Below are 25,966 nucleotides of genomic sequence, written 5' to 3' on the forward strand. Positions count from 1 at the left end.
GCCCGACTGAGAGTGTTCCAGTGCACTGACTGAAAAGAGCTTTAACCAGTTACACAGCCTGAAAAACATCACACCATTCACAGCGGGGAGAAACCATACATGTGTTCTGTGTGTGGACGAGGCTTCAACTGATCGTCCAACCTGGAGGGACACAAGGACACCCGCACCATGGAGAATCCGTGGAAATGTGAGGACTGTGGGAAAGGATTCAGTTACCCATCTGAACTGGAAATTCATCAGCGCATTCACACTGGGGAGTGGCCGTTCACCTGCTCTGAGTGTGGGAAGGGATTCACTTGTTCATCCAACCTGCTGATACACGAGTGAGTTCACACTGGGAAGAGGCCATTCACCTGTGCTGAGTGTGGGAAGGGATTCACTTGTTCATCCACCCTGTTGACACACCAGCGAGTTCACACTGGAGAGAGGCCATTCACCTGCTCTGAGTGTGGGAAGGAATTCACTAAATCATCCAATCTGCTGATACACCAGCGAGTTCACACTGGGGAGAGGCCGTTCACCTGCTTTGAGTGTGGGAAGGGATTCATTTCTTCATCCCACCGTCTAAATCACCAGCGAGTTCACACTGGGGAGAGACCGTTCACTTGCTGAGTGTGGGAAGGGATTCACTTGTTCATCCAACCTGCTGATACACGAGTGAGTTCACACTGGGAAGAGGCCATTCACCTGTGCTGAGTGTGGGAAGGGATTCACTTGTTCATCCACCCTGTTGACACACCAGCGAGTTCACACTGGAGAGAGGCCATTCACCTGCTCTGAGTGTGGGAAGGAATTCACTAAATCATCCAATCTGCTGATACACCAGCGAGTTCACACTGGGGAGAGGCCGTTCACCTGCTTTGAGTGTGGGAAGGGATTCATTTCTTCATCCCACCTTCTAAATCACCAGCGAGTTCACACTGGGGAGAGACCGTTCACTTGCTGAGTGTGGGAAGGGATTCACTCAGTCATCTGACCTGCAGAAATACCAGCGAGTGCACACTGGGGAGAGGCCGTTCATATGCTCCGTGTGTGAGAAGGGATTCACTCAATCATCCCACCTGCTGAAACATCAGTGAGTTCACACCGGGAGAGGCTGTTCACCTGCTCTGAGTGTGGGAAGTTATTCACTCAGTTATCCAACCTGCTGATTCACCAGTGAATTCAGACTGGGGAGAAGTTATTTACCTGCTCTAAGTGTGGAAAGGGATTTGCTCAGTCACCCTACCTGCTGAGACACCAACAAGTTCACAAGTGATTGCAAGGGTTACATCCTGCTGTTATTGCTGCTGTTAATCTCATCCCGACTGAATCATCTTCATTCTGACAGTGGATTTTGTTTCTGCTGATATTAATAACCCCTGTAACTGGGCTGGAGTTTAATATTTTGATATTTCAAATAACAGTCTGTTGATATTTGATGTCTCCATGATGAGAGGAGACAAATTGTTGTCCTATTACCAACTGCTCCATTTTGGGGCCTTTTCTCCTTCCTAACTAGATTATTTCAGTTCTCATACCTTTGGTTACTCTTATGGACAAGTTCCAGCTCCCCATACCTTCCAGTGTGCCGCTCCTAGCCTTGGTATCCAGGGAAGGTCTCAGTAACAAGCCTAGGATCACAAAACCCAGTCCTATCTGCACAGGAGAAAGTCTGTTATCTAACTCCTCGAATAGGCAAAATAGAGAATGATCCCAACTCTAAGAACATCTAGAATCTGTTGTAAATATCTTCCAAATCCTTACTGGTACAATCTGTCAATTGAAGTGAATGGAAGATGAGAGCGGTGAGGGAACTTGGATTTTTTCATCATAGAATGTTTAGATTCAAAATATTACATTAGGATAAGAAAAGACTAAAGACCAGTGGTTTGTGCTTGCCACAGGAAGGCCACAGTGTTTTTATGTGCTTCTAACGTTGTTGATGTATGTTGAAGAAAATGTAGACTTGTGTCTCTGGACTATGCCGTATCCAGAGACTACCATATTGGGCAATGCCCAATTATTGGGATAAATTATTATAAAATTGAATTGTTATAGAATGGAAAAGTAGTGAAGTTATGCTAAGCTTACATCAAACCTTGGTTAGAACACAGAGGGTGCAAAGAAGATTTACAAGTATGATACCAGAAATGAGAGTGTATACCTATCAGGAAAGGATAGGCAAGCTGGGTCTCTTTTCTCTTGAAAAAAGAAGGCTGAGTGGTGACCTAATAGAGGGCTTTAACATTATGAATGATTTTGATAGACTAAATACAGAGAGAGTGTTTCCACTTATGGGAAAGAGCATAATTAGAGGCCATAAATATAAGATAATCACCAAGAAATCAAATAGGGAATTCAGAAGAAACTTCTTTACCCAGAGAGTAGTGAGAATGTGGAATTCACTACCACAGGGAGTGGTTGAAGCGAATAGTATAGATGCATTTAAGGGGAGGCTAGACAAGCATATGAGGGAACAGGGAATAGAGGATTGTGCTGATAGAATTAGATGAGGAAAGACAGGAGGAGGCTCGAGTGGAGTGTAAATGCCGGCATGAACTGGTTGGGCCGAATGGTATGTTTCTGTGCCGTATATCCTACGTAATCCTAAAGTAAAATACTGCAGATGCTGAAATCTGGAATAAAAACAAAATGCTGGCTATCTCAGCAGGTCAGGCAGCATCTGTGGAGAGAAAGCAGAGTCTCGGGTCGATGACCCTTCATCAGAACTGGAGTGTTTGGAAAGAACAGTTTCTTAACAAGCGCTGAAAGGAGGAGGGGAAGAAAGAAAAAAGGGAAGGTCTGTGATAGGTTGGAAGACAGGAGAGATTAGAGAAACAGAATGGATGATGGCCCAAATTCAAATGGCAATGCCAGGAGTTAGAAAAACATGAGTCAAGATAGGGTGTGAATGGCAGGATAATGACCAACTACCATTAGAGACAAGGAGAAAAAAAGAAACAGGCTGAGGGGGGGCGGGGGGGGGGGGGGGCGGGTGCGCGGAAAGAGAGCCAAAGGTTGGCTCTGAAATTTTTGAACTCGATGTTGAGTCCCGAAGGCTGTGAAGTGCCTAAACGAAAGATGAGGTGCTGTTCCTCGAGTTTGCATTGAGCTTCATTGGAACAGTGTAGGAACCGAGTATGGAGAAGTCAGAGTGGGAATGGAGTGGAGAATTAAAGTAACAGGCGACCGGAAGCTCGGTCACACTTGCGGACTGAACAGAGGTGCTCCACAAAGCAGTCACCCAATCTACGCTGTAGAGGAGACCACATCGTGAGCAGTGAATACAGTATACTAAATTGAAAGAAGTACAAGTAAATCGCTGTTTCACCTGGAAGGAGTGTTTGGGACCCTGGATAGTGGAAAAGGAGGAGATAAAAGGGCAGGTGTTGCATCTCCTGTGGTTGCATTGAAAGGTGCCGTGGGAAGGGGAGGGGTGCTAGGGGTGACTGTGGAATGGACCAGGGTGTCGCGGGGGAATGGTCCCTTTGGAATGCTGAGAGGGGAGGGGAGGGGAAGATGTGATTGGTGGTAGGACCTATCACAGACCTTCCCTTTTGTTCTTTCCCTCCCTCCCCCTTTCAGTGCTTGTTAAGAATCTGTTCTTTCCGAACACTCTCCAGGTCTGACGAAGAGTCATCGACCCGAAACGTTAACTCTGCTTCCTCTCCTATGTAATCCTATTTTTCAAGACACATTGGTCGAAGGGGAAGATAAATAGCTTGCATCCAAATGTAATTGTTACTTTTGTCTTCTTTGTAAAATCACAAAGTCTGGGCATAATTTTTTGTAAAATTAAAATTGATGATATAAATTGATAAGAGTTGCTGGTCAAGCACATGGGAAGGGAAATTTAGCTGAAATTTAAGGGGATAATCAAGTTTTATTTTTGAAAAGGTCCAGTCTATGTGGTTCCGTCCAAACTATGTATTCAGGAAGAAGTTTTGGGGGGGAAGGTTGTTGTGTTAAAGGTAACTAACATCCTTCATCTTGCAGACTGACGTGCTCTCTAGCATATTTTGGGGAATAAAAGGTCCAAGAAGAGGTTCGTTTAAATAAAATTAAATAAACAAAATGGGTTGAAACTTGGAGCAAGTGGGAATGTTTGATCTATATTTTAACATATTATGATAATATTGTATTAGACAGTAAAGTTCCTCTGGGGCCCAGTGAACACTCCATAAAATTGAATGAGAGGACATGAGTGAGGATATAAGATGAAACCAGGAAAATTACACCATCAAATGGGAATTTTTAAAAATCATTGATATTTGGTGAATTGGCATAAATCACCTGGGTGCAATCTAATGTTAATGTAAATTCTTGTGAAAGTCAGAGAAGTGTGGTAAATTGATAAGCTTTCTCTTGGGGTGTTTGTCTCATTGCCTATACTGAACAATAAGGAAACTGAATTTGATAGCTTGGCCATTACCCGAGACATCGGGACCATGCAAAGGGAGATGAGCAAAGATCTGCAGACACCCTACGATCTTTTGATAAGATCACCTGAAAGCCCGAGAATGGCTTGGATCAGATGTTATGGCATGATATTAAGATACTCGTGTGTGTGTGTGTGTGTGTGTGTGAACAAACGAGTCTCAGACGTGCTCAGTTATCGACAACAGCACAACATGAAATGGCTACTGTGGCTCAGGTGAGACAGATTTTTAAACCATTCTCCAGAGAGAAACCAACTTTGAAATAATCAGGATAGAGTTAAACACATTGCTACCTGCCAGAGGCATTAATATTAAAAGTAAAGAGCATGCTGATCAAATTAGGATTTCCTTACAGCGAGAATGGTCAACAGTTTCAAGGCCTCCACTAAGTACTGAACAAAGAAAGCTTGTAGGGAGGCCAAAAACAAAAAATATCAGTCTGTCTTTGTCTGGACAAAGTGGCCATGGCTGTATAAAAATCAGCTACAAGCTGAAGGTGGGAGACAAGGAGGCCATACCTAACAGGTTCCATATCAAAGCATGGATCCAAGTGAGTGGTGTATTTGGACTTCCACAAGGCATTTGTTAAGGCGCCACATAAAAGGTTATTGCACAAGATAAAAGTTCATGGGGTTGGGGGTAATATATTAGCATGGATAGAGGATTGGTTAACTAACAGAAAACAGAGAGTTAGGATAAATGGTTCATTCTCGGGTTGGCAAACAGTGACTAGTGGGATACCGCAGGGATCAGTGCTGGGACACCAACTATTTACAATCTATATTAACGACCTGGATGAAGGGACCGAGTGTAATGTAACCAAGTTTTATGGTGATACAAAGATGGGAGGAAAAGCAATGTGTGAAGAGGATACAAACAATCTGCAAAAGGACATAGATAGGCTAAGTGAGTGGGCAAAAGTTTGGCAGATGGGGTATAATGTTGGAAAGCGTGAGGTCATGTACTTTGGAAGAAAAAAAATCAAAGAGCAAGTTATTATTTAAATGGAGAAAAATTGCAAAGTGCTGCAGTACAGCGGGACCTGGGGGTGCTTGTGCATGAAACACAAAAGGTTAGTATGCAGGTACAGCAAGTGATCAGGAAGGCCAATGGAATCTTGGCCTTTATTGCAAAGGGGATGGAGTATCAAAGTAGGGAAGTCTTGCAACAGTTGTACAGGGTATAGGTGAGGCCACACCTGGAATACTGCATGCAGTTTTGGTTTCCATATTTACGAAAGGATATACTTGCTTTGGAGGCAGTTCAGAGAAGGTTCACAAGGTTGATTTCAGAGATGAGGGGGTTGACTTATGAGGAAAGGTTGAGTAGGTTGGTCCTCTACTCATTGGAATTCAGAAGAATGAGAGGTGATCTTATTGAAACATATAAGATTATGAGGGGGCTTGACAAGGTGGATGCAGAGAGGATGTTTCCACTGATAGGGAAGAATAGAACTAGAGGGCATAATCTTAGAATAAGGGGCCACCCATTTAAAACTGTGCTGAGGAAGAATTTCTTCTCTCAGAGGGTTGTAAAATAATATGGTAGAATTCTTTATTAAGTTGGAGAGTGACACAGTTAATTCAGAGACTAGGGTCTTGAACTTAAAGAAAGGTAGCTTTGATGGTATGAGACGTGAATTGGCTAGGATAGACTGGCGAATGATACTCAAAGAGTTGAAGGTGGATAGGCAATGGAAGACATTTTAGATCACATGGATGAACTTCAACAATTGTACATTCCTGTCTGGCATAAAAATAAAACGGGGAAGGTGGCTCAACCGTGGCTAACCAGGGAAATTAGGGATAGTGCTAAATCCAAGGAAGAGGCATATAAATTGGCCAGAAAAAGCAGCAAACCTGGGGACTGGGAGAAATTTAGAATTCAGCAGAGGAGGACAAAGATTTAATTAGAAGGGGGAAGATAGAGTATGAGAGTAAGCGTGCAGGGAACATAAAAACTGACTGCAAAAGCTTCTAAAAATATGTAAAGAGAAAAAGATTAGTGAAGGCAAATGTACGTCCTTTGCAGTCAGAATCAGGGGAATTTATAACGGGGAACAAAGAAATGGCAGACCAATTGAACAAATACTTTGGTTCTGTCTTCACTAAGGAAGACACAAATAACCTTCCAGAAATACTAGGGGACCGAAGGTCTCGCGAGAAGGGGGAACTGAAGGAAATCCTTAATAGTCAGGAAATTGTGTTGGGGAAATTGATGGGGTTGAAGGCCAATAAATCCCTAGGGCCTGATAGTCTGTATCCCAGAGTACTGAAGGAAGTGGCCCTAGAAATAGTGGATGAAATAATGGTCATTTTCCAACATTCTATAGACTCTGGATCAGTTCCTATGGATTGGAAGGTAGCTAATGTAACCCCACTCCCAAAGGAGGGAGAGAGAAAACAGGGAATTATAAACCAGTTAGCCTGACATTAGTAGTAGGGAAAATGTGGAATCAATTATTAAAGATGTAATGCAGCACATTTGGAAAGCAGTGACAGAATCAGTCCAAGTCAGCAAGGATTTATGAAAGGGAAATCATGCTTGACAAATCTTCTAGAATTTTTTGATGATATAACTAGTAGAGTGGACAAGGGAGAACCAGTGGATGTGGTGTATTTGGACTTTCAAAAGGCTTTTGACAAGGTCCCACACAAGAGATTAGTGTGCAAAATTAAAGCACATGGTATTGGGGGTAATGTATTGATGTGGATAGAGAACTGATTGGCAGACAAGAAGCAAAGTGTAGGAATAAACGGGTCCTTTTCAGAATGGCAGGCAGTGACTAGTAGGGTACCACAAGGTTCCGTGCTGGGACCCCAGCTACTTACAATATACATTAATGATTTAGACGAAGGAATTGAATGTAATACCTCCAAATTTGCAGATGACACTAAGCTGGGTGGCAGTGTGCGCTGTGAGGAGGATGCTAAGAGGTTGCAGGGTGACTTGGACAGGTTAGCTGAGTGGGAAAATGCATGGCAAATGCAGTATAATGTAGATAAATGTGAGGTTATCCACTTTGGTGGCAAAAACAGGAAGGCAGAATAATATCTGAATGGTGACAGATTAGGAAAAAAGGAGGTGCAATGAGACCTGGGTGTCATGGTACATCAGTCATTGAAAGTTGGCATGCAGGTACAGCAGGCGGTGAAGAAGGCAAATGGCATGTTGGCCTTCATAGCGAGAGAATTTGAGTATAGGAGCAGGCAGGTCTTACTGCAGTTGCAGAGGGCCTTCGTGAGGCCACAGCTGGAATATTGTGTGCAGTTTTGGTCTCCTAATCTGAGGAAGGACATTCTTGCTATTGAGCGAATGCAGCGAAGGTTCACCAGACTGATTCCCGGGATGGCAGGACTGACATATGAGGAAAAACTGGATTGAGTAGGCTTATGTTCACTGGAATTTAGAAGAATGAGAAGGGATCTCATAGAAACATATAAAATTCTGACGGGATTGGACAGGTTAGATGCAGGAAGAATGTTCCCGAAGTTGCGGAAGGCCAGAACCAAGGGTAAGGGGTAAGCCATTTAGGACCGAGATGAGAAACTTCTTCACTCAGAGAATTGTGAACCTGTGGAATTCACTGCCACAAAAAGTTGTTGAGGCCAGTTCGTTAGATATATTCAAAAGGGAGTTAGATGTGGCCCTTACAGCTAAAGGGATTAAGGGATGTGGAGAGAAAGCAGGAAAGTGGCACTGAAGTTGCATGATCAGCCATGATCATATTGAATGGTAGTGCAGGCTAGAAGGATGGAATGGCCTACTCTTGCACCTATTTTCTATGTTTCTATCTATCGTGTGTAGCTTCTGTGTGACCTTTGTGATGAATGTGGTACAGAATGGACTGGGCAACATAGAGGGTAGTCAAACCCCTTTGTTTATTCAAGAAGAACAAATGCTTTAAAGGAACCAAGACATAAACTATGATGTGATGCAGAAAATGAGAATGGGGTCTTTGGCCCCCAGGGAACGGGAAAGAAATGAAGATATTAGACTAGTGGGATCGGTCTTGTCTTTGTTAAGGAAAAATGGAAATGAAACGACACATTGGAAGGTGTAAAGGGTAGAATCGGTTGCAATGTTGGTAGACTCTGAGCTAGGTCTGATCCATAAACAGTATGAGGAGTATCCAAGATATCTGATTAAGAAGGGAGGAACTTGGATAGCACCAGATATGCAGTGGTGTACTCTGAAAGGGATAACATGGGTTTGTAGTTGTGACAAAGTCCATCAACACACTGTTCCAGCTTGTGGGTTCACCCTCAACAAAGAATCATCAAAATGCCAGATTGGAATAATTAAATGGGGCGAAGACCAAACTAATACCATGTATAAAGGAAAAGGACAGTTTTGTGTGGCTACTGCTGCCACATATATGATTGTGGGTTCAACCCGAAGCCCCATGCTAAAACATTGGTACTGGTACATCATCATAATGCCACTAGTCTGTAGATAAGACAGCCTCTGGAGGATGAAGCCATTCGAGCCATTCCGCATCTGGGACACTATACACCTCCCCTGTCGATGACTTTAAAGCTCATAATTGAGTGAATTAAGATACCCCAGAAACACATAGTGCAAATGATACAGACAAATATCGAGACAGAAAAGGCAATCCTGGGCCTTGGGAATCATGAATGGTGTGAAGTAGGATCTAATGTTGAACTACATCCTTGGGCTAGACTGTTCCAGATGGGATTGGTGAGTAGTGGTGCGACCGAGTCAGCCTTAGTGATGGACTTTGGACTAATAAAGTTACGCACCAAACTTATGTATCTTTGTGAGTTTGTTGAATCGATTGACGTGCCACCTGGTGAGCGCGATAACGTCAAATCAATCAGCGTTAAGAAAGAAAAAGAGCACGTTTCATGGCCACAGGATGTCCCAAAGTGCTTTACAGCCAATTAAGTTTAGAAATGTAGGAAATATGACATACAATTTGTGCTCACAGCAAGCTCCCACAAACAGCAATGTGATAATATCCAGATCACCTGTGGTATTGGTTGTCATTTCGCTGTCATTCTGCCTTTGAAACTGATGGTAATTCAGGATTTAGCGCATCTGCAACATAATGCGTAAATACTAAAGTTGTGGTCTGTCATTCACTGCTCCACCACAGGATGTGATGTTCCCCCCCAGCGCAGAGTTGGCAATCATGGAATTCTCTCGACTCTGGGAAACTGATGAAAACTACTGCTCTTCCGCAGAAATACAGCTGTTAAATTCTCCATTAAAAGTTAGGTATAACTGGGATTTTAACAGCGTGCTGACTGCTTAAGAAAGAAAAAGGTTGGGCAGTGTCAAATTTATCCATTTTAATAAAAAAATAAAACTGTTAAGTAACTTTAAAAAAAAGTTAGTTCACCTTTATTTCAGATTTGTCATTTCCCCATGTGCAAGCCACAATCTTTGTTTTGCTCTAACATTTTTTAAGTTATAATTTGAAGAGCTTAGCCACCTCCTTGTTCACGGCCTGTGAAAATTCTGCATTTAGATTGGATGTTTAGACAGCTTGTTGACATTGCAGCAGCTCGCGCTAGGAGATTCCCACTGTACTCTCTTGATTTGAATTACATGTCAGAAAACCCAAACTTCTTGACACAGAGATCGCCACATTTTTGTGTGAAGCTTACTTCGGGGCTGGGGGTGAAAGTCTTCGCTTCGCCACTGGCCGCAAATTCCGAGCCATTATGGAACAGTTTTTGCAGAGTGACCGAGGCTGCCTCTGAAACTGCATACAATTAGTATTTAAATAAGCTCGTATGGTGAAGCTGCTATCTCTTTGGCCCTTCGAAAAGCTGCTCATTGTGGCCCCTCTCCCAGATTCCAGCCCCAGCTCTGTGCTCAGTGGCCTCTCTCCCAGATTCCAGCCCTGTGCTCACTGTGGTCCCTCTCCCAGATTCCAGCCCCAGCTCTGTGCTCACTGTGGCCTCTCTCCCAGATTCCAGCCCAGCTCTGTGCTCACTGTGGTCCCTCTCCCAGATTCCAGCCCCAGCTCTGTGCTCACTGTGGCCTCTCTCCCAGATTCCAGCCCCAGCTCTGTGCTCACTGTGACCCCTCTCCCAGATTCCAGCCCCAGCTCTGGGCTCAGTGGCCTCTCTCCCAGATTCCAGCCCCAGCTCTGTGCTCACTGTGACCTCTCTCCCAGATTCCAGCCCCAGCTCTGTGCTCACTGTGGCCTCTCTCCCAGATTCCAGCCCCAGCTCTGTGCTCACTGTGGTCCCTCTCCCAGATTCCAGCCCCAGCTCTGTGCTCACTGTGGCCCCTCTCCCAGATTCCAGCCCCAGCTCTGTGCTCACTGTGGTCCCTCTCCCAGATCCCAGCCCTGTGCTCACTGTGGCCTCTCTCCCAGATTCCAGCCCCAGCTCTGTGCTCACTGTGACCTCTCTCCCAGATTCCAGCCCCAGCTCTGTGCTCACTGTGGCCCCTCTCCCAGATTCCAGCCCCAGCTCTGTGCTCACTGTGACCTCTCTCCCAGATTCCAGCCCCAGCTCTGTGCTCACTGTGGCTCCTCTCCCAGATTCCAGCCTCAGCTCTGGGCTCAGTGGCCTCTCTCCCAGATTCCAGCCCCAGCTCTGTGCTCACTGTGACCTCTCTCCCAGATTCCAGCCCCAGCTCTGTGCTCACTGTGGCCTCTCTCCCAGATTCCAGCCCCAGCTCTGTGCTCACTGTGGTCCCTCTCCCAGATTCCAGCCCCAGCTCTGTGCTCACTGTGGCCCCTCTCCCAGATTCCAGCCCCAGCTCTGTGCTCACTGTGGTCCCTCTCCCAGATCCCAGCCCTGTGCTCACTGTGGCCTCTCTCCCAGATTCCAGCCCCAGCTCTGTGCTCACTGTGACCTCTCTCCCAGATTCCAGCCCCAGCTCTGTGCTCACTGTGGCCCCTCTCCCAGATTCCAGCCCCAGCTCTGTGCTCACTGTGACCTCTCTCCCAGATTCCAGCCCCAGCTCTGTGCTCACTGTGGCCCCTCTCCCAGATTCCAGCCTCAGCTCTGTGCTCACTGTGGTCCCTCTCCCAGATTCCAGCCCCAGCTCTGTGCTCACTGTGGCCCCTCTTCCAGATTCCAGTCCCAGCCCTGTGCTCCCTCTCCCAGATTCCAGTCCCAGCTCTGGGCTCACTGTGGCCCCTCTCCCAGATTCCAGCCGCAGCTCTGTGCTCACTGTGGCCCCTCACCCAGATTCCAGTCCCAGCTCTGGGCTCACTGTAGCCCCTCACCCAGATTCCAGCCCCAGCTCTGGGCTCACTGTGACCCCTCACCCAGATTCCAGTCCCAGCTCTGGGCTCACTGTGGCCCCTCACCCAGATTCCAGCCCCAGCTCTGGGCTCACTGTGACCCCTCACCCAGATTCCAGCCCCAGCTCTGAGCTCACTGTAGCCCCTCACCCAGATTCCAGCCCCAGCTCTGGGCTCACTGTGGCCCCTCTCCCAGATTCCAGTCCCGTGCTCACTGTGGCCCCTCTCCCAGATTCCAGTCCTGTGCTCACTGTGGTCCCTCTCCCAGATTCCAGCCCCAGCTCTGTGCTCACTGTGGCTACTCTCCCAGATTCCAGCCCCAGCTCTGGGCTCACTGTGACCTCTCTCCCAGATTCCAGCCCCAGCTCTGTGCTCACTGTGGCCACTCTCCCAGATTCCAGTCCCAGCTCTGTGCTCACTGTGGCCCCTCTCCCAGATTCCAGCCCCAGCTCTGTGCTCACTGTGGCCACTCTCCCAGATACCAGCCCCAGCTCTGTGCTCACTGTGGCCCCTCTCCCAGATTCCAGTCCCAGCTCTGGGCTCACTCAGCTGCTCTCACCTGGGGACAGCGCGTCACAATCGGCCCACGCGCACCTGAGCTGGGCACCAGGCCCCGCCCCCTTGCTGCGCCGCCATTGGTTGAAGGACCCGCCGCCAGCTCGTTCCGCCCATCTCCGCCGGGGCTCTTCCTATTGGTCCGAGCTCCCGTCAGTCAGGCCGAGCACACGTGGTGCTGGGCGGGCAGTTTGAGGCGGTTTGTTCTGGAACTTTCCTTCAGCAGGATGGTGTGATTGACGGATGGGACAAGGATCCCGCAGCCTCTGCTGTTCAGGCCTGAATCATTGGGCCGGTTAGCAACTTATTGAGGGCCCGCGGCCGGGGAGTGAGAAGCTGCTGCGATCCCGGGGGAACATCTTGTGGCGCCGCCCAGGTCCTCAGTCTGGTCATCGGCGGCAACACCCGGGCTCGGCCCCGCCCACAACCAGGCTCAGCCCCGCCTCTCGCACACTCCGATTGGTTGGAGGACCAACTGCCCGCTCGATCCTCCAGCCCCGCCCCCGCTCTTTCTATTGGTTCGGAGCTGCTGTCATTCACCCGGGCAATGTGAGCTGAGCATGCGCGGTGGGGCGGCTGTGTCTGAGGCAGCAGGTGAGAGATGGGCGGAGGGAGGGAGGGAGCGGGTTAATAAACCCCGGGGGGGCCGCGGGCATCACACACACCGAGTGCGGGCCCAGGCCCCGCCCGTCCAAGAGACAACATTCTGCATTATCCGCTTCACACACACCCGCTGTGGGCCTCAGGCCCCGAACAACAACCTGCGGCTCCGGCTCCGGCTCGAGGTTGGTTGCTAGGCACTGCAGTGATGTCATAAAGCAGGGCCATTCAGCCCAGCGGGTCCTCTCCTTGTCCCTTTAAAGGTGGAGAGCTGGGACATCCTGTCTCAACACACATCCCCCTGTTCATACTGAGAATCCCCGGGGAAGGGCCAGGGCCCAGAGTGTGGAACACAACCAAGGGGGAAAGAGAAGGAGAGCTGGGACATCCTGTCTCAACACACTTCCCCTGTTCATACTGAGAATCCCCGGGGAAGGGCCAGGGCCCAGAGTGTGCAACACAACCAAGGGGGAAAGAGAAAGAGAGCTGGGACATCCTGTCTCAACACACTTCCCCTGTTCATACTGAGAATCCCCGGGGAAGGGCCAGGGCCCAGAGTGTGCAACACAACCAAGGGGGAAAGAGAAGGAGAGCTGGGACATCCTGTCTCAACACACATCCCCCTGTTCATACTGAGAATCCCCAGGGAAGGGCTTGGGCCCTGAGTGTGCAACACAACCAAGGGGGAAAGAGGAGGCGAGACGGTGCAGTGTGGGAAATGAGAGAGGAATCTGCTCATTCCCAGGGGCAGATCGAAGTGCTTTGAGTGGTGGGTCCAGCAATGAAAGTGAAACCAAACCAGAGGGAACAAATAAAAATGCAATCCAAGGGAAGCGGGAAGAAACCACAACCAGCCCAAAAGTGGGACTAATCACCCAAAAAGGTCACTCTAGACCGTTAGAAACTGCTCCTAGTGACTGTGTGCCTGCAGGACTCGGCTTCACACCAGTATTTAACGGCACAGAGTGCTGGCCTCACACCCAGGGGTCAATGTGTTAGAATTCCAGGGGCAGTGAGAACATGCTTGGAAATATCCTGGAGAATATAAGAAATAGGAGTAGGCCATTTGGCCCCTCGAGCCTGCTCCGCCATTCAATAAGATCATGGCTGATTTGATCTTGGTCTCAACTCCACTTCCCTGCCCGTTCCCCAAGCCCTTGACTCCATTCTCCTTCAAAAATCTGTATCACCACCTTAAATATGTTCAAAGACCCATCCTCCACAGCTCTCTAGGGTAGAGAATTCCAAAGATTCACGACCCTCTAAGAGAAGAAATTCCTCCTAATTTCTGTTTTAATTGGGCGACCCTTTATTCTGAAACTATGCTCCCTAGTTCTGGATTCCCCCATGAGGGGAAACATCCTCTCTCCATCTACCCTGTCAGGAGCAGTGAAAGCTCACTGGGCCCCAGCATATGCTCATCGCAAAACACCGGGAAAGGGAAAAGTCAGCTCTGAAGCCAGTTTGCTGCTCCTTCTGCCCAGCACTGCCTGCACCCCCGGCACACGGAGGGGGAATTTTAGCCTCAGTATTACAGGTTTCATTTACAGGCTGGTGAGAGAAATAGTTCATACTGACACCGAGCTGTGTGATTGGTTCAGTCTATATGTGACTGACGGGCTCTTTTAAATTTGAGTGGTCATGTATTCGAATTCCCCGTAACTCTAATGGTGGATATAAAAGAGAGATGTGTTCAAATCAAAGAGTCTCCTTGGAGATTCTCAGAGAAGTAACGGGTCAGCTTAAAACTCTGAAAAAGAGAAAATTTTTTAGAAGTTTCCAATCAGCAGTTTTTGACCGATATTGACTCCCACAGGGATGGAGAATTCTACAATAAGAAAGAACTGGTCACGATTTGAAAGGTATTAAAGGATTCGAGGGGCTCTTACATTTGGGGTCTTTATTTTGTTCACTCGAGGAGTTAGATAACAGACTTCCTGCTGTCAATAAGGAGTTGGATTATTGGACCATGATGTATTTACTTGTTCATATTTTGTTAAATACATTTGCTGAGTGGATTTAAATTCAAGACGAGGTTTGCAGGCATGATGATTTATTCACACATCGAAGGTGAGAGAGATGCTGTGGGGCACATGCTAAGTCCAGTAGCTGAACGTAATTAACAAACTGTGTTTTGTGTTTAATGATCCTGGGCATGTTACCGAGACCGTCCCTGGATATCAAGGCAAGGAGAGGCACTCTGGAAGGTAGGGGGAGCTGGGACTTGTCTATGAGAGTAACGAACAGATTTGAGAACTGAAATAATCTAGAATTAAAAAGGAGAAAAGGCCCAAAATGGAGCAGTCAGTAACAGGACATCAATTAGTCTCCTCTTATCTTGGAACATTAAATATCGACACTGTTTTATTTGAAATATCAAAATATTAAACAGCAGCCCAGTTACAGGGGTTATTAACATCAGCAGAAACAAACCACAACTGTCAGAATGAATATGGTTCAGCCGGGATGTGATTAACAGCAGCAATAATAGTAGACTCCCACCCCTGCAGTCACTTGTGAACTTGCTGGTATGTCAGCAGGATGGATGAATGAGTGAATCCCTTCCCACACTCAGAGCAGGTGAACAGCCTTTCCCCAATGTGAACTTGCTGGTGAGTAAGAAGTCTGGATGACTGAGTGAATCGCTTCCCACACTCCAAACAGGTGAATGGGCTCTCCCTGGTGTGAACTTGCTGGTGCGATAGAAGGTTAAATGAACTAGTGAATCCCTTCCCACACTCAGAGCAGGTGAACAGTCTCTCCCCAGTGTGAATACGCTGGTGCGTTAGAAGGTTGGATGACTGAATGAAACTCTTTTTGGAGTTCATCTGCAAAACAAAAAAACATTAAACGGTGCCACCCGACCTGGGTGACACTCCAGACATTTACAAGGCCCTTTTTTTTCCCCCTTTTTTTTTGTTTTTTTTTTGTGTTTTTCTTTTTTTTTTGGGGGGATGACTGAATGAATCCCTTCCCACACACAGAACAGGTGAATGGTCTCTCCCCAGTGTGAACTCGCTGGTGTGTCAGCAGGTTGGATGAACTGAGTGAATCCCTTCCCACACTCAGAGCAGGTGAACGGTCTATCCCCAATGTGAACTCGCTGGTGCTTTAGCAGGTCGGATGACAAATTGATTCCCTTCCCACACTCACAGGTGAACTGTCTCTCTGTAGTGTGAGCTCCCTGGTTTGTCAGCAGGTGGGATAACTGAGTGAATCCTTTCCCACACTCAGAGCAGGTGAAAGGCCTCTTCCCAGTGTGAATACGTTGGTGCTTTAGAAGGTTGGATGACTGAGCGAATCCCTTCCCACACCCAGAGCAGGTGAAAGGCCTCTCCCCAGTGTGAACTCGCTGGTGTGTCAGCAGGCTGGATGACTGAGTGAATCGCTTCCCACACACAGAGCAGGTGAATGGCCTTTCCCCAGTGTGAACTCGCTGGTGTGTCAGCAGGGTTGATGATGAAGGGAATCCCTTTCCACACATGGAGCAAGTGAATGGGCTCGCCCCAGTGTGAACTTGTTGGTGTGTCAGCAGGTTGGATGACTGAGTGAAAAGCTTCCCACAGTCAGAGCAGATGAACGGCCTCTCCCCAGTGTGAACTCGCTGGTGTGTCAGCAGATGGGATGACCGAGTGAATCCCTTCCCACACATGGGGCAGGTGAACGGTCTCTTCCCGGTGTGACTGCGTCGATGAGTTTCCAGCTCAGACGGGTAACTGAATCCCTTTCCACAGTCCCCACATTTCCACGGTTTCTCCGTGGTGCAGGTGTCCTTGTGACTCTCCATGGTTGGATGATCAGTTGAAGCCTCGTCCACACACACAACACGTGTAATGGTTTCTCCGTGCTGTGAATGGTGCGATGTTTTTTCAGGTTGTGTAACTGGTTAAAGCTCTTTCCACAGTCAGTGCACTGGAACACTCACGCGGGTGTGTGTGTCTCGGTGCTTCTCTAGTCACGCCGATTTGTGAAATCTTTTCCTAAAGACAGAACAAGCAAATAATTCTCCTGCCATATTCAAAGGCCGATGATATTCAGGTCCGGAGTAATCAAGTGACTCTGTCAGATCTTGATGTGATGTTTGGTTTTTGTTTCCTGTCTGAAAATCTCCCCTTCTAATACTCTGTAAAAGGAGATTACAGAACTCATCACTAAGTACAGAACAGACAATTCTAGTTTCTATGGAACATTCTTTCCTCTCTTGTTTCCCCAAAGCTGCAAATCCCCGTTCCGCACTCTCCCTCCTCCCTGTGCTGAAAGCCAAACACATCGCACGTCTCAAGACAGTTTGTCCTCCGCTCCCAGTTTTCACCACCAACTCTGGCTGGGTGCAGTTTTACACTCACTGGTTCCCCTCCCTCTCCCTCTCCTCCCCTGAAAGTGCTGACTCTGGTTGGGTGTAGTTCTATACTCACTGGTTCCCCTTCCTCTCCTCCCCTGAAGGTGCTGACTCTGGCAGGTTTCAGTTTGACACTCATGGTTCCCCTCCCTCTCCTTCCCTGAAGGTGCTGACTCTGGCTGGGTTCAGTTCTACACTCACTGGTTCCCCTTCCTCTCCTCCCCTGAAGGTGCTGACTCTGGCTGGTTTCAGTGCTACACTCACTAGTTCCCCTCCCTCTCCTCCCCTGAAAGTGCTGACTCTGGTTGGGTGTAGTTCTATACTCACTGGTTCCCCTTCCTCTCCTTCCCTGAAGGTGCTGACTCTGGCAGGTTTCAGTTCGACACTCACTGGTTCCCCTCCCTCTCCTCCCCTGAAAGTGCTGACTCTGGTTGGGTGTAGTTCTATACTCACTGGTTCCCCTCCCTCTCCTTCCCTGAAGGTGCTGACTCTGGCTGGGTTCAGTTCTACACTCACTGGTTCCCCTCCCTCCCCTCCCCTGAAGGTGCTGACTCTGGCTGGGTTCAGTTCTACACTCACTGGTTCCCCTTCCTCTCCTTCCCTGAAGGTGCTGACTCTGGCAGGTTTCAGTTCGACACTCACTGGTTCCCCTCCCTCTCCTCCCCTGAAAGTGCTGACTCTGGTTGGGTGTAGTTCTATACTCACTGGTTCCCCTCCCTCTCCTTCCCTGAAGGTGCTGACTCTGGCTGGGTTCAGTTCTACACTCACTAGTTCCCCTCCTTCTCCTCCCCTGAAGGTGCTGACTCTGGCAGGTTTCAGTTCGACACTCACTGGTTCCCCTCCCTCTCCTTCCCTGAAGGTGCTGACTCTGGCTGGGTTCAGTTCTACACTCACTGGTTCCCCTCCCTCCCCTCCCCTGAAGGTGCTGACTCTGGCTGGGTTCAGTTCTACACTCACTGGTTCCTCTCCTTCTCCTCCCCTGAAGGTGCTGACTCTGGCAGGTTTCAGTTCTACACTCACTGGTAACCTGAAATATAACAGAAAATAATGGAAATACTCAGGCAACATCTGTAGAGATAGAAATTAGAGTTAAGGTATCAGGTCACTTTCCTTTCATCAGAACTGGAAAATAGGAGCAGGGGTCGGCCCTCCGGCCCCTCGAGCCTGCTCCGCCATTCAATAAGATCATGGCTGATCATCAACCTCAACTCCACTTTCCCGCCCCATCTCCCTATCTCTTGATTCCTCGAGACTCCAAAAATCTATCTATCTCAGTCTTGAATATAAGTTTTAAATAAGTGCAGAGGCAGGGAAAGGGGAGGAAAGACAGGAGTGATTAAATGACAAAAGGGATGATGGAGCAAGGCAAAAGGAGATGGTGATGGGACAAGAAACAAAAGATGGGTCTGGAGGAGGTGTAAATGGCAATAGGAGATCATTACCAACAGCTGCTGTACTAAACAATGGGAGCGGTGGTTATGGTGAAATTGTGGAAATCAATGTTGAGTCCGGAAAATGAAATTCTGTGCCTCGAGCTTTATTAGAACAGTGGAGGAGGCCGAGGACAGCGAGGTCAGAGTGGGAGTGGTCCGGAGAATTTCAGTAACAAGCGATCGGAAACTCAGAGTCATGCTTGCGACTGAACGAAGGTATTCCGCGATGCGATCACCCAATCTGCATTTGGTCTCTCCAATGTCGAGGACACTGCATCACAAGCAGCGAATACAGTATACTAAATTCAAAGTAGTACAATAAATCGTTGTTTCACCTGGAAGGAGTGTCTGTGGCCCTGACGGTGGGAAGGGAGGAGGTGAAAGGACAGGTGTTGTATTTCCGATTTTAAAGTAGGAAATGAGGCAATTAATTTGTGCACAGAAAGCTCCCACAAACAGCAATGAACAGATAACGTATTTTAGTGATGTTGATTGAGGGATATATATTGGCCAGGACACCGAGGTAACTCCCCTGCTCTTCTTCGATATAGTGCCATAGGATCTTTTAAATCTACTCTCATTGCAGCCGGGTCCTCGGTTTAACGTCGCATCACAAGAGACGACACCTCTGACAGTGCAGTGCTGCACTGGAGTGCCAGCCTGGATTTTTGTGCTCAAGTCTCTGGAGTGGGACTTAAGCAGCTCTGAGAACAAGGGGATCTAAATCTGGGCCCATCTGTTACAATTCTATGGGCTGTAAACTGTCTCCCCAGCATTTACCAGCGCCTTCAGGAGAGATGCTAAGAAAGCCCCTGTGTGCAGAGTGAGAACAAAATCAATGAGTCAATGATTTTCTCTCCCGGTCACTGGGACCCTGAAGCCCCGCCCACTCTTTGTTGCTTTACAAATATGGACAAAGAAGTTCCTTTGAACCATCCCGTAATATAACTATATCACATAAGATGTGAAATCAGTTATTTTCTGCATAATTTATCTTTTTTGATCCGATTTCATAAAAATCCTCCACACACATTGCATGACAGGGGACAAGAGATAGAGAGGGAAACCAGTCTCCATTTCTCCTTCATTTACAGACCCTCCCTGGTCTGTCACCAATTCTCCTTCATTTACAGACGCTCCCTGACCAATCACCAATTCTCCTTCATTTACAGACACTCCCTGACCATTCACCATTTCTCCCTCAATGACAGATGCTCCCTGACCAATCACCAATTCACCTTCATTTACAGACCGGTCTGTCACCATTTCTCCTTCATTTACAGATGCTCCCTGACCACTCCATGTTTCTGCTTCATTTGCAGACGCTCCCTGACGAGTCACCGCTTTGTGGACCTTTCTGTTGTGGCTTTCAACAATAAAAACCCTGTGGGGTGGAGCAAACATTGCAACATTTGGTAGTGAAATGGATTAGTGCAGGACAGACAGCAGGGATTATTTGAGGAAATAACACAGTGCAGTGAGAAAGGAAATGCAGAGGATGTTGTGTAGATGGATTGTCAAAGGGTGTTTGATAAGGTGCCGGACAGGAGGCTTGTTGATCAAATCACGGTATTAAAGGGAGTGGGCAGCGTGGAGAGGATATTGGGTAAAGGGCAGAAAATAGAGAGTAGTGGTTCATGGATGTTTTTCAGACTGGAAGAATGTAAACAGTGGTGTCCCCAGGGTCAGTATTGGGACCATTGCTCTGCTCAATATAGAGAAATGATCTGGGCTTGGATATATGGGGCACACGATCAAAATCTCCAGAGGAGACCAAAAAAGGGACGATGGCCAACTGTGAAATGACTGTAAGTAGTTTCAGTATGAATACACAGGTTAGTAAATAGGGTGGGTAGATGTCAGATGAAATGTAACCGAGATAATTGTGAGGTGATATTTCTTTGTCCCAAAATGTGTGAGGAAAAGTACATTAAATGGTAAAAATGTAAAAGCAGTAGAGAAGCAGAAAAGGAAAGGGGTGTTAGATTCTAGCTAATGCCTTGTAACATCGGTGGTATGAGACGTGAATTGGCTAGAATAGACTGGCAAATGATACTTAAAGGGTTGGTAGTGGATAGGCAATGGCAAACATTTAAAGATCACATGGATGAACTTCAACAATTGTACATCCCTGTCTGGAGTAAAAATAAAACAGGGAAGGTGGCTCAACCGTGGCTAACAAGGGAAATTAGGGACAGTGTTAAGTCTAAGGAAGAGGCATATGAATTGGCCAGAAAAAGCAGCAAACCTGAGGACTGAGAGAAATTTAGAATCCAGCAGAGGAGGACAAAGTGTTTAATTCGGAGGGGGAAAATAGAGTATAAGAGGAAGCTTGCTGAGAACATAAAAACTGACTGCAAAAGCTTCTATAGATATGTGAAGAGAAAGAGATTAGTGAAGACAAATGTAGGTCCCTTGCAGTCAGAATCAGGTGAATTTATAATGGGGAACAAAGAAATGGTGGACCAATTGAACAAATACTTTGGTTCTGTCTTCACGAAGGAAGACTCGAATAACCTTCCGAAAATACTAGGGGACCGAGGATCTAGCGAGAAGGAGGAACTGAAGGAAATTATTATTAGTCAGGAAATTGTGTTAGGGAAATTGATGGGATTGAAGGCTGATAAATCCCCACGGCCTGATAGTCTGCAGCCCAGAGTACTTAAAGAAGTGGCCTTAGAAATAGTGGATGCATTGGTGATCATTTTCTAACAGTCTGTCGACTCTGGATCAGTTCCTATGGACTGGAGGGTAGCTAATGTAACACCACTTTTTAAAAAAGGAGGGAGAGAGAAAACGGGGAATTATAGACCGGTTAGCCTGACATCGGTAGTGGGGAAAATGCTGGAATCAATTATTAAAGATGAAATAGCAGCGCATTTGGAAAGGATTGACAGGATCAGTCCAAGTCAGCATGGATTTATGAAAGGAAATCATGCTTGACAAATCTTCTATAATTTTTTGAGGATGTAACTAGTAGAGTGGACAAGGGAGAACCAGTAGATGTGGTGTATTTGGACTTTCAAAAAGCTTTTGACAAGGTCCAACACAAGAGATTGGTGTGCAAAATTAAAGCACATGATATTGGGGGTAATGTATTGACGTGGATAGAGAACTGGTTGGCAGACAGCAAGCAGAGAGTCGGGATAATCGGGTCCTTTTCAGAATGGCAGGCTGTGATTAGTGGGGTACCATAGGGCTCAGTGCTGGAATCCCAGCTATTTACAATATACATCAATGATTTAGATGAAGGAATTGAGTGTAATATCTCCAAGTTTGCAGATGACACTAAGCTGGGTGGCTGTGTGAGCTGTGAGGAGGATGCTAAGAGACTGCAGGGTGACTTGGACAGGTTAGGTGAGTGGGCAAATGCATGGCAGATGCAGTATAATGTGGATAAATGTGAGGTTATCCACTTTGGTGGCAAAAACATGAAGGCAGATTATTATCTGAATGGCGGGCAGATTAGGGAAAGGGGAGGTGCAACGAGACCTGGGTGTCATGGTACATCAGTCATTGAACGTTGGCATGCAGGTACAGCAGGCGGTGAAGAAGGCAAATGGCATGTTGTCCTTCATAGCTAGAGGATTTGAGTATAGGAGCAGGGAGGTCTTACTGCAGTTGTACAGAGCCTTGGTGAGGCCACACCTCGAATATTGTGTTCAGTTTTGGTCTCCTAATCTGAGGAAGTACGTTCTTGCTATTGAGGGAGTGCAGCGAAGGTTCACCAGACTGATTCCCGGGATGGCAGGACTGACATATGAGAAGAGACTGGATCGACTGGGCCCGTATTCACTGTAGTTTAGAAGAATGAGAGGGGGATCTCATAGAAACATATAAAATTCTGACCGTTAGATGCAGGAAGAAAGTTCCCAATGTTGGGGAAGTCTAGAATCAGGGGTCACAGAGTAAGACTAAGGGGTAAGCCATTTAGGACCAAGATGAGGAAAAACTTCTTCACTCAGAGAATTGTGAACCTGTGGAATTCTCTACCGCATAGAGTTGTTGATGTCAGTTCGTTAGATATATTCAAGAAGGAGTTTGATATGGCCCTTATGGCTAAAGGGATCAAGGGGTATGGAGAGAAAGCAGGAAAGGGGTACTGAGGTGAATGATCAGCCATGATCTTATTGCATGGTGGTGCAGGCTCGAAGGGCCGAATGGCCTACTCCTGCACCTATTTTTTATGTTTCTATGTTTCCAGACTCCCACCACCCTTTGGGTAAATAAATTTCCCCTCATGTCTCCTCTATACTTCCATGCAATTACTTTAAATCTGGCCCTCTGGTTGTTGAACCCTCTGCCAAGGAACACAGGTCCTTTCTATCCACTCTATCCAGGCCCCTTATAATCTTATACACCTCAATCAGGTCTCCCCTCAGCCTGCTCTGTCCCAAAGAAAACAGACCTAGACTATCCAATCTTTCCTCATAGCCAAAGTTCGACAGATCAGGCAACAATCTGGTAAATCTCCTCTGCACCCTTTCCTGTAATATGGTGACCAGAACTGCACACAGTACTCCAGCTGCAGCCTAACCAGTGTTTTATGCAGTTCAAGCATACGTCCTTGCCTCTTGTATTCCATGCCTCGACTGATAAAGGTAAGTATTCCATATGCCTTCTTAATCACATTATCTACCTGGCCTGCTACCTTCAGGGATCTGTGAACCTGCACTCCAAGGTCCATTTGTTCCTCTACACCTTTCAATGCCGTACCAGTTAATGTGTATTCCTTTGTCTTGTTAGACCTCCCCAAATGCATTACCTCGCACTTCTCCGGATTGAATTCCATTTGTCACTGTTCTGCAGCTTTCTTAATTATCAACTACACAGCCTATTTTAGTGTCATCTGCAAACTTCATAATCATATCCCCAACATTCAAGTCTAAGTCATTGATACATACCATAAAAAGCAAGGGACCCTGCACTGAGCCCTGCAGAATCTCACTGGATACAGCCTTCCAGTCACAAAAACGCCCATCAACCATTACCCTTTGCTTCCTTCCTCTGAGCCAATTTTGGATCCAACTTGCCTCTTTACCTTGGATCCCATGGGCTTTTACTTTCGTAACCAGTCTGCCATGTGGGACCTGATCAAAAGATTTGCTAAAATTCACGTGCACGACAATATATGCACTGATCTCATCGACCCTCCTGGTTACCTCCTTGAAAAATTCAATCAAGTTAGTCAGGCACGACCTTCCCTTAACAAATCCATGCTGACTGTCCTTGATTAATCCATGTCTTTCCAAATGAAGATTTATTCTTTCCGTCAGGATTTTTTGCAATACTTTTCCCACCACTGAGGTTAGCTGACTGGCCTGTAATTACTTGGTCTATCCCTTTCTCCCTTTTTAAGCAAAGGTCTTGGTCGGCTGGCGCAGACACGATGGGCCGAAATGGCCTCCTTCCGTGCTGTACATTTTTATGATTCTATGAAAAAGTATCGTTTATTCCTACTCTGTTTTCTGTCCATTAACCAATCATCAATCCATGATAATATATTACCCTTAATCCCATGAGTGGTATTTTAGCCATGTTATGTTAAAGGAAGAGAGGTTGTTTCCACTGGTTGGGGAGACTAGAACTAGGGCACAGCCTCAAAATACGGGGAAGCCAATTTAAAACCGAGTTGAAAAGGAATTTCTTCTCCCAGAGGGTTGTGAATCTGTGGAATTCTCTGCCCAAGGAAGCAGTTGAGGCTAGCTCATTGAATGTATTCAAGTCACAGATAGATAGATTTTTAACCAATAAGGGAATTAAGGGTTACGGGGAGAGGGCGGGTAAGTGGAGCTGAGTCCACGGCCAGATCAGCCATGATCTTATTGAATGGCGGAGCAGGCTCGAGGGGCTAGATGGCCTACTCCTGTTCCTAATTCTTATGTTCTTATGTTATCTCTAAAACCTACAAGGGGTTCAGATACACAAATCTTTAAAAGTTGGAGGACAAGTTGATAAAGTGGTTAAAAAACACATGGGATCCTAGGTTTTATAAATAGGGCTGTGGAGTACAAAAGGGCAAAGGTCATGTAAACCTGTACAAATCATTGGTTGGACTGCAGTTCGAATATTGTGTCAGGTTTTGGGGATCTTACACCAGGAAGGATGTGGAGGCCATGGAGAGGGTGCAGAGAGATTCACTGAGACGATACCAGGGAAGAGAGGCTTTAGTTATCAGGGGAGATTGGAGAAACTGGGGCTCTTTTCATTAGAACAAAGGGTAATTGGAGATCTGAGGGAGGTGTTCAAAGTTTGATCAGGTAAATGAGGAAAAACTATTTCCACCAGTTGGAGAGTCAGTAACTCGAGGACATCAAATTCAAATCATCACCAAAAGGCTCAGACCCAGGGAGGAACTATCGAGCACACTGTACAACAATGTTTGGGACACTCACTGTCCCTCCGGATCTGTGTCCGGGGGAGGAACTGATGCGTTTTTCTTATCTTTGTGTTAAATGATGTTCACATCGAGGTGACAGATGTCAGTGCTGGGGTATTCTGAGATCATATTGTCTGCCTGAAGCACTCTGCAGTCAGGTACAGCATGGGTTAAATACAGAGTAAAGCTCCCTCTACACTGTCCCATCAAACACTGCCAACCCATAATGAGCAGAGCTCAGGGAGGTTGGTTGCTAGGCACTGCAGTGATGTCATAAACAGGGCCATTCAGCCCAGCTGGTCCTCTCCTTGTCCCTTTAAAGGTGGAGAGCTGGGACATCCTGTCTCAACACACATCCCGCCCTGTTCATACAGAGAATCCCCGGGGAAGGCCCAGGGCCCAGAGTGTGGAACACAAGCAAGGGGGAAAGAGGAGGAGAGAAGAGGAGGTAAATGAAGGAGTTGGGACTGAGGGCCACCAAGCTGAAGTTTTAGAGGAAGAGTGAGTTCAGTAGTTTAAGATCCAGGGAGAGAACAAGGCACATTGCACAAATTGCGACTATTTTACCCTTCTCTTCACTCTACCCCTGAAGGTGCTGACTCTGGCTGGGTTCGGTTCTACACTCACTGAATCCCCTCCCTCTCCTCCCCTAAAGGTGCTGACTCTGGCTGGGTTCAGTTCTGCACTCACTGGTTCCCCTCCCTCTCCTCCCCTGAAGGTGCTGACTCTGGCTGGGTTCAGTTCTACACTCACCAGTTTCTCTCTAATATGTGACCCATGTGCCCAATCTCCATGTGTGAACCTCGACAGTGAGTGTTGACAGGCTATTCCACTGTCCTCACCCGAGGCCTCATACGTGCATTTTCCAGCAGGGTCACTGATCCCTCCTCCCAATAGCTCAGTGGGTAAAGGTAATGCCCAGTGTGACTGAGTCACATTAACAGGACAGACCCAGGTTTAATCCCGTCTGCATATCCTCACCACCTAATCCCCTGTAAAAGGAGT

At 47.0% G+C, this 25,966-nt stretch overlaps 1 pseudogene; it reads right to left on the reverse strand.

Moving 5' to 3' along the window:
- The window catches only part of LOC139274145 (zinc finger protein 721-like), a 127,035-nt pseudogene that overhangs the window by 16,636 nt on the left and 84,433 nt on the right, over positions 1–25,966 (reverse strand).

The sequence above is a fragment of the Pristiophorus japonicus genome, chromosome 9 (genome assembly GCF_044704955.1).
Source record: "Pristiophorus japonicus isolate sPriJap1 chromosome 9, sPriJap1.hap1, whole genome shotgun sequence".
NCBI lineage: Eukaryota > Metazoa > Chordata > Chondrichthyes > Pristiophoridae > Pristiophorus > Pristiophorus japonicus.